This window comes from Heteronotia binoei, chromosome 8, assembly GCF_032191835.1.
Source record: "Heteronotia binoei isolate CCM8104 ecotype False Entrance Well chromosome 8, APGP_CSIRO_Hbin_v1, whole genome shotgun sequence".
NCBI lineage: Eukaryota > Metazoa > Chordata > Lepidosauria > Squamata > Gekkonidae > Heteronotia > Heteronotia binoei.
The window spans coordinates 35,692,255-35,704,311 of NC_083230.1; positions in this window are offsets into that span (position 1 = coordinate 35,692,255).

The following is a 12,057-nucleotide window of genomic DNA, read 5'->3' on the forward strand; positions in this document are numbered from 1 at the left end:
CAAAGGCTCTGTAATCAAAATGGATTGCGTGGCTTCTGTATTACTTTTCCTTATGGTGCCCATGTCTTTATATAAAAAAAAGTCTGATGCTCTATGATGAAAGATCTCAGTAAGAATTGGTTTGGATCTATTGCATGTAATCCATACAGGGTGCAACCAGACATCACTGGGTATTTTGTTATCATTGTGCTATGGCAATCCATCTCAATAGATTTTCCATTGTAGACATGATAACCACGGAGGTGAAGGATAGCTGAGATGCCAGTGCTAGAGCAATGTCCAGTAGTCACCGGAGATAGTCTTTGTTGGATCTGACTACTCTGCACTGCTAAATCCTCTGGTGGAATAACTTACTCCAACAGAAGGAGTCTTAGTAGAAAGGAGTCTCTGGATCCAGTTTATTTGAAGGGAGTCGTTATAGAGAAACCCAACAAAAAATCGCTTTGCAACTCATGCCACAGATAACATACTAGGAAGCTATCCATCCAGAGGGAAAAAGGCAGATCTGGGTTGGAGAAAATGAGAAAAACAGGTACAGAAAAGGTGATCGCATCAGAGTCATGTTGCTCAAAACCTAACACTCAACCTTGCTGCATCTCTACCGCAGTTCTCCATGCTTTTCTAACCATCCATTTTGTGCATAAGTGTTTGATATATTTCCAAAAAAGTCACTAATAATCCTAGGAACTATGCCATACACCAAGCATACCCAAGATTAGATTGACCAAATTATTGGCTGATCTGTCTTTTTAGAAAAATGTTCATTGTTTACTATTTTTGTTATAGTTTGTTTGGTTTTTTGTTATTTGTTCATTTTCATAATTGCTCCTCCGTCCTTCTATTTACTGTGCTGGGGTTAATGCTAGGCTTGGTGCTCCTTCTGCCAATTTGGTCAAACCAAACAAGGCACCAAAATTAGCCAAATATCTTTCTCATTCTCCACTTCCTCCAGTACCTAGGATACTTTGTCATGCATCTAATAAACACCAGGACTAATTTTCCTTTGTAGGTGGAGCTGCCTTAGATGCACCAGAAGAGTATCCAAGTTGCCAACTCAGTCCCTTGTCTTGTCTAGGTAAGTTGGTACCGGTGGCTCTACCAACAGCATTGGCTAGCACAGTAAAGAGTAGGGAGCGAAAAACTGACTGTCTGCCCTGGGCAGCAGCAGCTTTAATTTAGGTTCCATACATGTAGGAGGCAAGGTTGCAGTGATCATAGCTCTTTATTGAGTTACAGCATAGTAACCAGTAACTAAAGAAGACTACTTAACTGGGCCAATGGGGCCAACTATATGCACTTCAAGGTTCCTGCACTAAGACTCCATTAGATCATTCAAACCAGCAGGGGCCCCATGATTGGAGCAGGGCAGCAGGAATTTCAATCCTACTGACCATTGTTCCTGAGTCCCCAAGCTCGGTCCTACATGCTCCATTGAGCCAGGCCAGGAACACTATCATTATATAACATTAGTCTGTATACACAACATCCCTCCCCCTCTAGACCACACACCTTAGAATACATAGTCCCGGAGGTAGGCAGGCTTGCAGTGCTCTTGTGTGGACTGCCTGAGTGCCAGAGTGGGCGGAATAGCGGTTGCCACTTCAGGCATGGCGAGTGGAGGGGCTGGCAATGCTCGGGTCTTGGCTGGCAGCAGAGTCCTTGGTAGCCTCTGACTCGGCCCTGTGACTGGCAGCCGGGGCCTCCGGTTTGGCCAAATGTTTGTGGAGGTGGCGGAATGACAGGCAGGTTGTCGGGACTGTAGTCATCTACCTTGTCTTCTGGGGCCGCATGGGACCTCAGCTGGTCGAAATGTCGCCTAAGGGTGGACCCATCTCGTAGAGCTGACCCTAGAACCCTAGCAACCCTTGCTGGAATTCAGGCCAGACCTCCCCAAAGTTTCTGGAGTAAACCAGGTCCCCTGTATCAAACCCTTGGGGTGCCCGGAGCGCCTCCAGAAACACTTTTAGGTCCAGGGCTCGGTCCAGGTGCAACTGGTCCAATAGAGAGGACAGCCACTGGCTGATTAAGAGTTCAGCTGGGCTATGGCTGGTGGCAGTGCAGGGGATGGCATGCTGGGCCAAAAGGAATTCAGCAAGGCAGGTCTCCCAGTCCCCATGGCTGATGTGGCAGAGCGATTCCTTAGTCATCCGCACCATCCTTTCTGCCTGGCTGTTCATGGCCAGGTGGAAAGGGGCTGATCTGATGTGTCTGATCAGATTTCAGGCACAAAAGTCTTGGAACTCACCTGACGTGAACGCTGTCCCATTGTCGGAAATGAGGGTGTCCGACAGGCTGTGTGTGTTGAAAACCCAGCGGAGGGCCCTGATGGCAGCTCAGGAGGAAGTAGACATCACAAAGTATTTTTATTTATTTATTTGGTAACTTATATCCCGCCCTTCCCACGAGTGGCTCAGGGCGGCTTACAACAAATAATAAAACAATAAAATCGAAACAAAGTTATTACATTTAAAAACAGACATTTAAAACCTAAAAAAACCTTAAAATATTTAACGTTAGAACTATACAGTATAATCACAGAAATCTGGCAGCTACATTTATCTAATCAGGCATAAGCTAACCGGAAGAGGGTTGTCTTACAGGCCCTGCGGAACTGAGCAAGATCCCGCAGGGCCCTCACCTCTTCCGGTAGCTGGTTCCACCACATAGGGGCCATTGTAGAAAAGGCCCTGTCTCTAGTTGCCTTGAGACGTACTTCCTTAGGCCCGGGGATAGTGAGCAGGTTTTGAGTCCCAGACCTCAGTACTCTCTGGGGAACGTGTGGGGAGAGACGGTCCCTCAGGTAGGCAGGTCCCAGGCCATATAGGGCTTTAAAGGTAATGACCAGCACCTTGTACCGGACTCGGTATATTATTGGAAGCCAGTGCAGAGCCCGAAGGCCTGGCCGAATGTGTCCCCATCTTGGGAGGCCCAATAGCAGCCGGGCCGCAGCATTCTGCACCAGCTGCAATTTCCGGGTCCGGCACAGGGGCAGCCCCATGTAGAGGGCATTGCAGTAATCCAACCTTGAGGTGACCGTAGCATGGATCACTGTTGCTAGGTCGTCGGGGTCCAGGAAGGGGGCCAACTGCCTTGCCCGTCTAAGATGAAAAAACGCGGACTTGGCAGTGGCCGCTATCTGAGCCTCCATCTTTAGGGACGGCTCCAATAGCACACCCAGGCTCTTGACCCTGTCCGCTGGCCTCAGCGGTACACCGTCAAAAGCTGGCAGGGGGATTTCCCCCCCCCGGACCCCGACGGCCCAAACAAAGGACCTCTGTCTTCGCAGGATTCAGTGTCAGTCCACTCAGTCTGTGGACTGAGTAGTCCCTGTGAGTCCACTTGTAGTGAGTCCACTTGGAATGAGAGTCCACAATAAGGAAGAAAGTCTGTTCCTGGAAGGGCCCTTCAAAATCCAGATGCAGGCTGGACCATGGGTTGCAGCACAAAACATGGGAGAGGATCCAGTCCTTTGATGACAGGCGTGCAAAGTCCTTGGCATGCACTAACTGATCCAGGGGGGGGGGGACTTAAAGAGGAGGATCTGGTGGGCCGGGGCAGGATCTGGGTTCCCAGAAGGTAGCAGCAGGTGGCTCAGGGTGTCCACATGGTCCATAGACTTCCTCAGCTGGTACTGGAGGGTGTATTGGTACCCGGCCAGGAAGATGGACCACCTCAAGACCTGGGGTGAGAGCATTTGGGATGTCTGGCAGTCAGGGGCGAATAAGCTGAGCAAGGGTTTATGGTCCATTAGGATGGTGAAGACCGGCCATAGAGGTAATCATGATTTTTTTTTTTACTCCCACCACTATGGCCAGACTCTCTTTGTCATTTTCACATAATTGCGCTCCGGTTTCTGCAAAGTCCTTGAATAGTAAGCCACCGGGACCTCATGGCCATCCAGCAGCAAATGGGCAGGACAGCATCCGCCCTGAAGCGAGAGGCATCACAAGCCAAAACGATGAGCAGCTGCTAATTGAAGTGCACCAGGAAACTAGTAGAGGTTAGGAGGTCCTTTACTGCTTGGAAAGTGGTGGCTTGCTGGTGGCCCCAAACCCAAAGATCCATATTGTCCAGAAGTTGGTGGAGGGGTTCAGCCACAGCTGCCTTGTGGGGCAGGAAAGCATGGTAAAAGTTCAAGAGGCCAAGGAATGCCTGTAGTTCTGCTTTGTTGGTGGGGGGCCAGTGCATCGCAGATGGCCCTGATCTTGTCCTGCGCTGGGTGAATCCCGCTAGCGTCCACTGTGTAACTCAGAAGTCAATTTTTGGGACCCCAGGAGGTACTTTTCCTTCTTCACCTTCAGGCTGGATAAGTCTTAACTGCTGGAACACTGCACGGAGGTGGAGGCAGAAGGCAAACTCTTCCTCGGTGGTGGTGATAATCGGTACATCGTCAAAGAATGGCTGGATCCTGGGGATACTTTTTAAAAGAGAATCCATCAAATTCTGATAGCTCCCCAAACTGGAGGTGCTTGACTTGGAATGCGCCCCTGTGCATCATGATTATTTGGGCCTTGGCCATGGTGGCATCCACTGGAGGCTGCTAGTATGTCTGGGCCAGGTCCAGCTTTCCAAAAATCTTGGGCCCCACTAGTGAAGCAAGCACATTGCGTAGTCCTGCAGCACCTTATTGACTGTGCATTTGTAGTTCATGCAAATGAACTAGAGGTTAGGAGGCCCAAATTCCTTTGGGCTTCACTGGGGTGGCAATAGGGGGGCTCCCATTGTGCATTGGTGACTGGCTCTAAGACCCCTTGCACCACGAGGCAGTCGAGTTCCTCCTTGAACTTAGGCTTAAGGGCAAAGGGAATGCACCAGGCCTTCAGCCTTATGGACTGTACATTGGAATTCAGCTGTAGGGACACAGGAGGGTCTTTGTAAGTCCCCAGGGTCCCATGAAACATGGCTGGGAATTCCCCACAAATGCGCTGGAAATCCATGCTAGTAGGGGCCTGGTGGATGCCAGTTACCCAGATCCCTAAGGGATCAAACCAAGTTCATCCTAATAAGCTATGGAGGGCCCTGTTGAGTTAAACTCTCCATATTTTACTCTGAAGATCCCAGCCCCTTGTATGGTGACCTCCTGTTTCTGGAAGTCCCAAACGATTACCAGGGAGGGGTATAGATGGGGTCCCCCACTAGGGCACAGTTTAAAAGTCTGGGCTGAAATTACTGTGAAGGTAGCCTGCGAGTTAATCTCCATTTTACATGGAGTGCCCTCTATCAGCACAGTAGTCTTTAGTTTTTACAGGGAAGGCACAAATAGTTGGCATACCTGGCCAGCTGATGCCGTGAGGGAGTGCAGCTCCTCGAAGATGGTGGTCTCATGGGATTGGCCATTTTGTCACCAGGTTGCTCCCCCTGGGGTATGGCATGAAGACTTGGATCTGCAAACTCGTGCCAGATGGCCTGTCTTCCCACACTGGTGGCAGACGGCATCCCGGAATTTGAAGGAGTAATGCTCGTGGGGCTCCCCACAGCTGGCATAATCTCAGACAGGCACAGTCTCTGTCGCATGTGGTGGTGAGTGTTTCGGGGCCATGTGGTGAAGTTTGGGAGTATCACCACCCTCTGAGTCCTCAGAAGCGGATGATGTGGTGGCCTGATGCTCGGCAGCTGTGGAACGCTCCCTCCGAGACTTCTAATAAGCCGTCGCCTCCACCTTCTGTAGATCAGTGTCATCTTTTCCCACGAGCTTCTGCTGCAGCTTTTCATCCATCAGACCAAAGATGAAATGGTCCCGCAAAGCCTCTTCCAGCCAAGGAAAGTCACACTGGAGAGTCAGCTTACGTAGGTCAGTGACATAATCCCCTGCAGCTTTGCTGGGCCACTGACTTCACTCAAAAAAATCAAAATGGCAGGCCAAGATAGGGGGTGGTGGTGCAAAGTGGGCAGTGAGCACCATGATGATCTGGTTAATGGTCATGTTCTTGAGCGAGGTGGGCGCTAAGAGCCTCTGGGCCAAGTGGCAATCCCACAGGAGCTGAGCAGCAGTGCCTTCTTCTTGGCCCCTCTGATTTTGTGGAACTTGACATAATACTGCAGTCATTCCAGCCATGTTTAGAAACATCCCACAGCTCTGGGTGGGCCGTGTAGAACTTGGGCAGTGTTCCTGGTGTGGCAGCCATGTTGATGGCGATGCATGGAGCTGGATGTGGAGGCAGATATACGTGCGGTGCCGGTTGCCAGGCTCACTCACCAGGATCCCACTTTGTTGCCACTATAATATAGTGGGTTCCATGCATGGAAGAAGTGAGGTTGCAGTGATCATAGCATGGTAACCAGTAACTAAAGAAGAGATGCTTAACTGGGCCAATGGGGCCAACTAAATGCACTTCAAGGTTCCCGTGCTAAGACTCCATTGGATCATTCAAACCAGCAGGGGGGCCATAGCTGGAGCAGGACAGCAGGGATTTGGATCCTGATGCCCATTGTTCCTGAGTCCCCAAGCTCGATCCTATAGGCTCCAATGAGCCAGGCAGGAACACTATCATTATATAACATTAGTCTGCATACACAACAGTCCCAGCCTCTTCAGACACCACTTGGCATGCCTCCATGAGAGAGAGAGGAAGTCATTTTAAAATTACATGCCTTTCCTTCACTTGTGGAGGTGTGCTATGGGGAAGCACGACTCTGCAATTGAAGAAAGGGCATTTTTAAATGCCACATAAATCTGGTAATCCCAATTCTTTCCTGGATCCCAGTCTCTGGAGTCACTGTCTGGAATCTGAAGTCTAGACTCTTTGGAGTCATGCCACCTTGGCAGTGCTGCCAAGGTGGCATGACTCTGAAGAGTGAAGGGAAGGGAATGCCTTCTCCAAGCTGCGCTGCACAGTGGCCACACAACTTGGCGATATAATATTGGCTTTTATTTGGACCAGTTATATTGATAGCTGAATCAGATTGTCTAATCTGCATTTGGCTGAATAAATACCCCCAAAATACCAATAACATTTTTTTTTGGGGGGGAGGGTATTTATTCATTTTGGTTTATACCAAATGCACACCCCCTAGATGCTTCCCTTTGCAAGGGGGCAGAGACTTTAATGCCATCAAAACCTGATTGTATATACCTCTTTAAAGTGCTATAACAACTTTGCTGGATTTTGTTGTGAGTTTCTATCAGTGTTGTCCTAAGCATGTCTACTCTGATCTTTCAGGAAAAAAGTCCAATCAGCAGAAGCAGAATGCTTTGCGGGGGAAGGGGGGGGGGCTCTGACATTGCAACCTTGACTTTAGTGCCACAAGAGTGCTGTATATATGACACTGTTCTAATGTCCAGTCAAAGATGTGAAATTACTAAACATATGCTGCGGTCTGTAATCTCTTTGCTCTGGGAAATATGAAATGTTTTATGTCACTTAGTTCTCTGAAAAATGTTGGTACGTGGCCAAGGAACTACATAATCAGAATTAAACATTGCCAAATTATTCCCTGGAAGTAACTAACAGAGTCTATACCAATGCCATGGACAATATGGCTGTAATCCAGATTGCCACTGACAAGCATGAGCATTTCATTCCTAACTAGGCTTGATGGAGCAAATGGTTCATTTTCTCCTCCCTGATATGGGAGAGACTTACTTACATCCATGGGGCAAGATTGCTATGTCATAGCCAATCTCTTGCATCAAAATGACAGTTATGAGACTTCATTTCTCAGGACAAAAAAGCTGTTAACCACCTCCCCCCTCCCCCAGCAAATCAATCTAAAAGCTTTAAATAGAAAAAAAAAAAAACTCTGAAACAACCCAACCCAGAGTTCTCTTAAATTGAAGCACTGTGACTGAAGTCAATTCATCCCCATCAAAATGAACGGACAACTTTTTTTTTAAAAAAAATCAATCTTGCTTCTCTGAGTTGTGTGGTTTTGGGGGAGGGGGGGCAGAACTGAGCCAAGGTTTTTCCTTCTGTAATTATTCTGAGGTGTATTCATGCAAAAGAGAGTAGAAAATGCCCACAATAAACCGCTATTTAAAAACAATGTCCTTACTTTCTTACAGACAGCTTCAAGAGGGGATTGAATAAACATATGGAGCAGAAGTCCATCAGTGGCTATTAGCCACAGCATATTGTTAGAACTCTCTGTCTGGGGAAGTGATGCTCTGTATTCTTGGTGCTTGGGGGGGCACAGTGGGAGGGCTTCTAGTGTCCTGGTCCCACTGGTGGACCTCCTGATGGCACTTGAGTTTTTTGGCCACTGTGTGACACAGAGTGTTGGACTGGATGGGCCATTGGCCTGTTCCAACATGGCTTCTCTTATGTTCTTATGTACCTATAAAGTTAATGACTAATCTTTGCCATACTATAGAGGTGTTTTCCATGAACCTACGTAGGAGTGTAATCCCTTTTCACATATTTGGTATAGATGCATTCAGTTTGTATTTACTGTACATATGCAGACTTTGGATTGGACCCAATCAGGTTATTTGCTGACAAAAAAATAAAAGAAAGGAGGCCCTTCAGACCATCCAAAAAAGGTGTGCTGAGGATCATGGGAAGTGCAATAGCCATGTGGGATGGGGGCTGTAGTATGGAGAAGAACTGGGTGAGATTGAATGAAAAAGCTGACTGGATCTACTCATTTTGTGGACAATGACTGAGATGCTCACACCACTCATAAAGTTCATGTATTTCTGCATGATCTGGAGCCGGAGTTTTCAGGGCTCTACTCCTTGGGTACAAAATCAGGATTAACACTCATTCAGACTTTCACATACATGAAGAACCCTAATTATTTGGTGACAGGAGTATCTGTTGATTTGAATGTAACTCATCCAGGGATCAGGATAATTTAATATTTTGTTTAGACAGTTGGCAGACATTTTCATATATATTTTTAAAAGATCCATCAACTGAACTGACAACCCAAAATGGTGGAGGTTTCACTCTTTAGTAGATAATTCCTGTAAATCCTCTTTGAGCATGCACATGGGGAATAAATCTGCTGAGACAAGTTATTTATTACAGTTTTACCAACTTCTGCTGAGACAAGTTATTTATTACAGTTTAACCAACTTCTGGCAAACAGATACTTTCCTAGACTGAGCATCTATGGGATTTGGGGCACTACAGAGATGGAGAGGAAGCCATCCCAGAGAGGGATGATCATGGGCACTTTAAGTTCCTTGGCTTGCTGGAGTATCTTTCTTTTATTAGGGCTTATTAATTATTTTATTAGAGCTTCACTAGTTGGTTATCAGGCAGACAGATCTATTGTATGAAGTTATCCAAAGCTCCAGAGCCCACTTGCTAAAAATAAGGTTTCCATACAAGTGAAAATAACCCAGATTCTGTCAAAGGGAATGAAGAACTTGGCATCCACTCACCATCTGCTGGCTTATTCTTGCAGCCTTTTATCATACTCATAGGAATCATAGAGCTTTCATTTAAACCTCTCAGTGTAAGGAAATGAAACTTCTAGTTTGGAAAATTACCTTCCATTCTTTAATTTATTCTGCATACTTGAGGAAATATTCTGTCTCCCCCTCTCTCTCTCACACACACACACACACCCCACTTTAAAATGATCAGAATGGTAGTTTTTGGGACAGGCTGATCTTTTCCAGGAAACAAATTTCTGCTTTTCAGAGAAATCTTCACATTTGGCTGGGTACGTTCAGCCTTCAAATATTCGCTTCATTGTCTACACTTTCAGGCAACCTGAAAAGGCAAACAGACTGTGTAGGAGTGAACAGGTGTTACAAAAGCCAAATTAAGTGTGTTGTGTTGGAGGATTTTGAAAGCTTTTTAAAAAAGTCGATTAAATGTCTTGCTTTTAAACAATTTCTTAATTGTATCTTTTCAACAGATATTCCCATATCTCAGTACAGGATACAATTTTCAGGTGGTTTAAAACCTAAATGCTTCTCAAATTCTTCTCTGTTTAGTGAAGACAAAACTTTTGATTGCAATATCTGAACCAACTACTACTATATTGTGTAAAATGGATGGGTGCGCTGTTGATAGACTTTCAAGAACCCTGCAATTAAAGTGTTCTGTCCTCCTGTTTTAAGTTTATCCCACCCTTCCTCCATGTAGATTGAGACAGATTACATGGTTTTCCTCTCCTCCATTTTAGCATTACAACAACTCTACAAGCCCTAAATGGCCTGGGACCCTCATATCTTTGGGACTGCCTTTCCTTGCATGATCCTCCCCATCTTCACCAATCTTCACCAATCTTCATCTTGGCATTTATTGAAGGTCCCTAGTCCATTAACTGCCCTGCCTGCCTTGGGTGAGGACCTTCTCAGTAGTGTCCCCTGTCCTGTGGAACCAGCTGTCTTGAGAGGTGTGTGCCTTTCAGGACCTCCATAAGTTCTTCAGGACATGCAAGGCTGCTCTTTTTCATATGGCCTTTGGGTGATTGTGATCCACCAGGCAGCTGGTACATTTCAGCTGAGTCTTCAGCATCTATACATCCTACTCTGCTTGATAGTGCATAGATTTTAATGGAGATAGATTTTAATCATTGTATATTTTGATGATAATTTGTTGTATCTTTGTATTATTTATTGGTGCATTTTATATGTAGTTAGCAACCTTCATTCAGGGGAGAGGGAGCAGGATATAAATCTGATAAATAAATATGGGGCAGATCAGACTAACAGAAGGGCTTAGTGACTCAAGGGAGGGGCTGTGACTCAGCATTAGGACATCTTGGCATGCAGAAGGTCCCAGTTTCAATCCCTGGCATCTCAAGTTGAAAGGATCAGGTTATAGGAGATGTGAAAGACCTCTACCTGAGACCCTGCTGCCAGTCTGAGTAGACAATAATGACTCTGATGGTCCAGTGGTCCAATTCAGTACAAGGCAACTTCACATGTTCAAGTTAATCCATTTGAACTTTATGGCTGAGAGACCGAATTCAAACCTGAGTCTCATTGATTGCAATCTAGCATTCTAACCACTACACTATGTTGGTTCTGTTGTACTATAATGTAATAGGATAATTTTCCATTCAAAACAGCTTGTTCAGATCTTGTAGCAAACTTGACATGATAGTATTTTGTAGAAAAATACATTTACATTTTAAAAAGTGTTCTTTTGGAGGTGGGGTTTCAGTGTGGCGACGGGTAAACATGTTTTTCAACGCTCCGGCTGGGACAACCATCTGGTTTTCGGGGGCTTTTAGGTCTGGGGGCACTGTGGAGCTCCTGTTGAGGGGGTTCTAGAGCAGAGGGGGCTCAAGGTTTACTCGTATCGAGGCTTGCACTGAGGTCTGAGTTGCTGTTTCCCCCCTTAGCCTGGGCTGGATGGACGCCATTAGGTGTTTAAACTGTGAATGCCAGGGAGGAGAGGAGGAGAGTGCGGTTGCTGACAATTTCAAAAAAGAAAAAGGAAAGCTATGATATGAACCCAAATGGTGAGAAGGCTAACAATGGAGTGTTCCTTACTTGGTGGTTTCTTCTGAGCCAGGGTGTTGTGTGGCAGAGTGAGGTTTGGAGTGGAGGGACTACAGAGGATTGAGGTGTGCACGGTAGGCGGTGGAGGTTTTTAGAAAATGCGGAAGTGTGCAGTTGGAAGCAGCAGCAGAGGAGCCAGTGGAGCTGCAAAAGGAAAGAAACAGCAAACCAAAGGACTCTGTGTTGCATATACTTGTATATTGGAATTAATGAGTAATAGAGGATCAAATTATTGATAGAGGTAACTTTCTGACTGGGACTTGAGAGACTTTGGAAAATGATTGTGGAGGTGGCAGATAGACTCTCTTGCAGGTGATATTTCTTAAAGGGACAGCAAGACACACGGGACTGAGAAATTGAAGGAGGTGAGCAAAGTGACTTTGAAAAGCAGTTGGAGATTTTAAAAGACTATAAATATAAAAGAGAATATAAAAGAGACAGAAACTGTACTGAAAAGCAGGAAGAAGAAGAGAAAGAAGAAGGAGAAAGCAAGAAAAATAAAATTAAGAAGAGGAAGAAGTAGGAGAAGGAAGAAGAAAGACTAAGAAGAAGCATCTAAAGTCAATAATTTTTGAGACTGACAAATGGTGTGGTGTGTTTGCTGTTTTTGAATATATGTGGGTCAGTGTTTATGTTGTGTGTATGTGGTC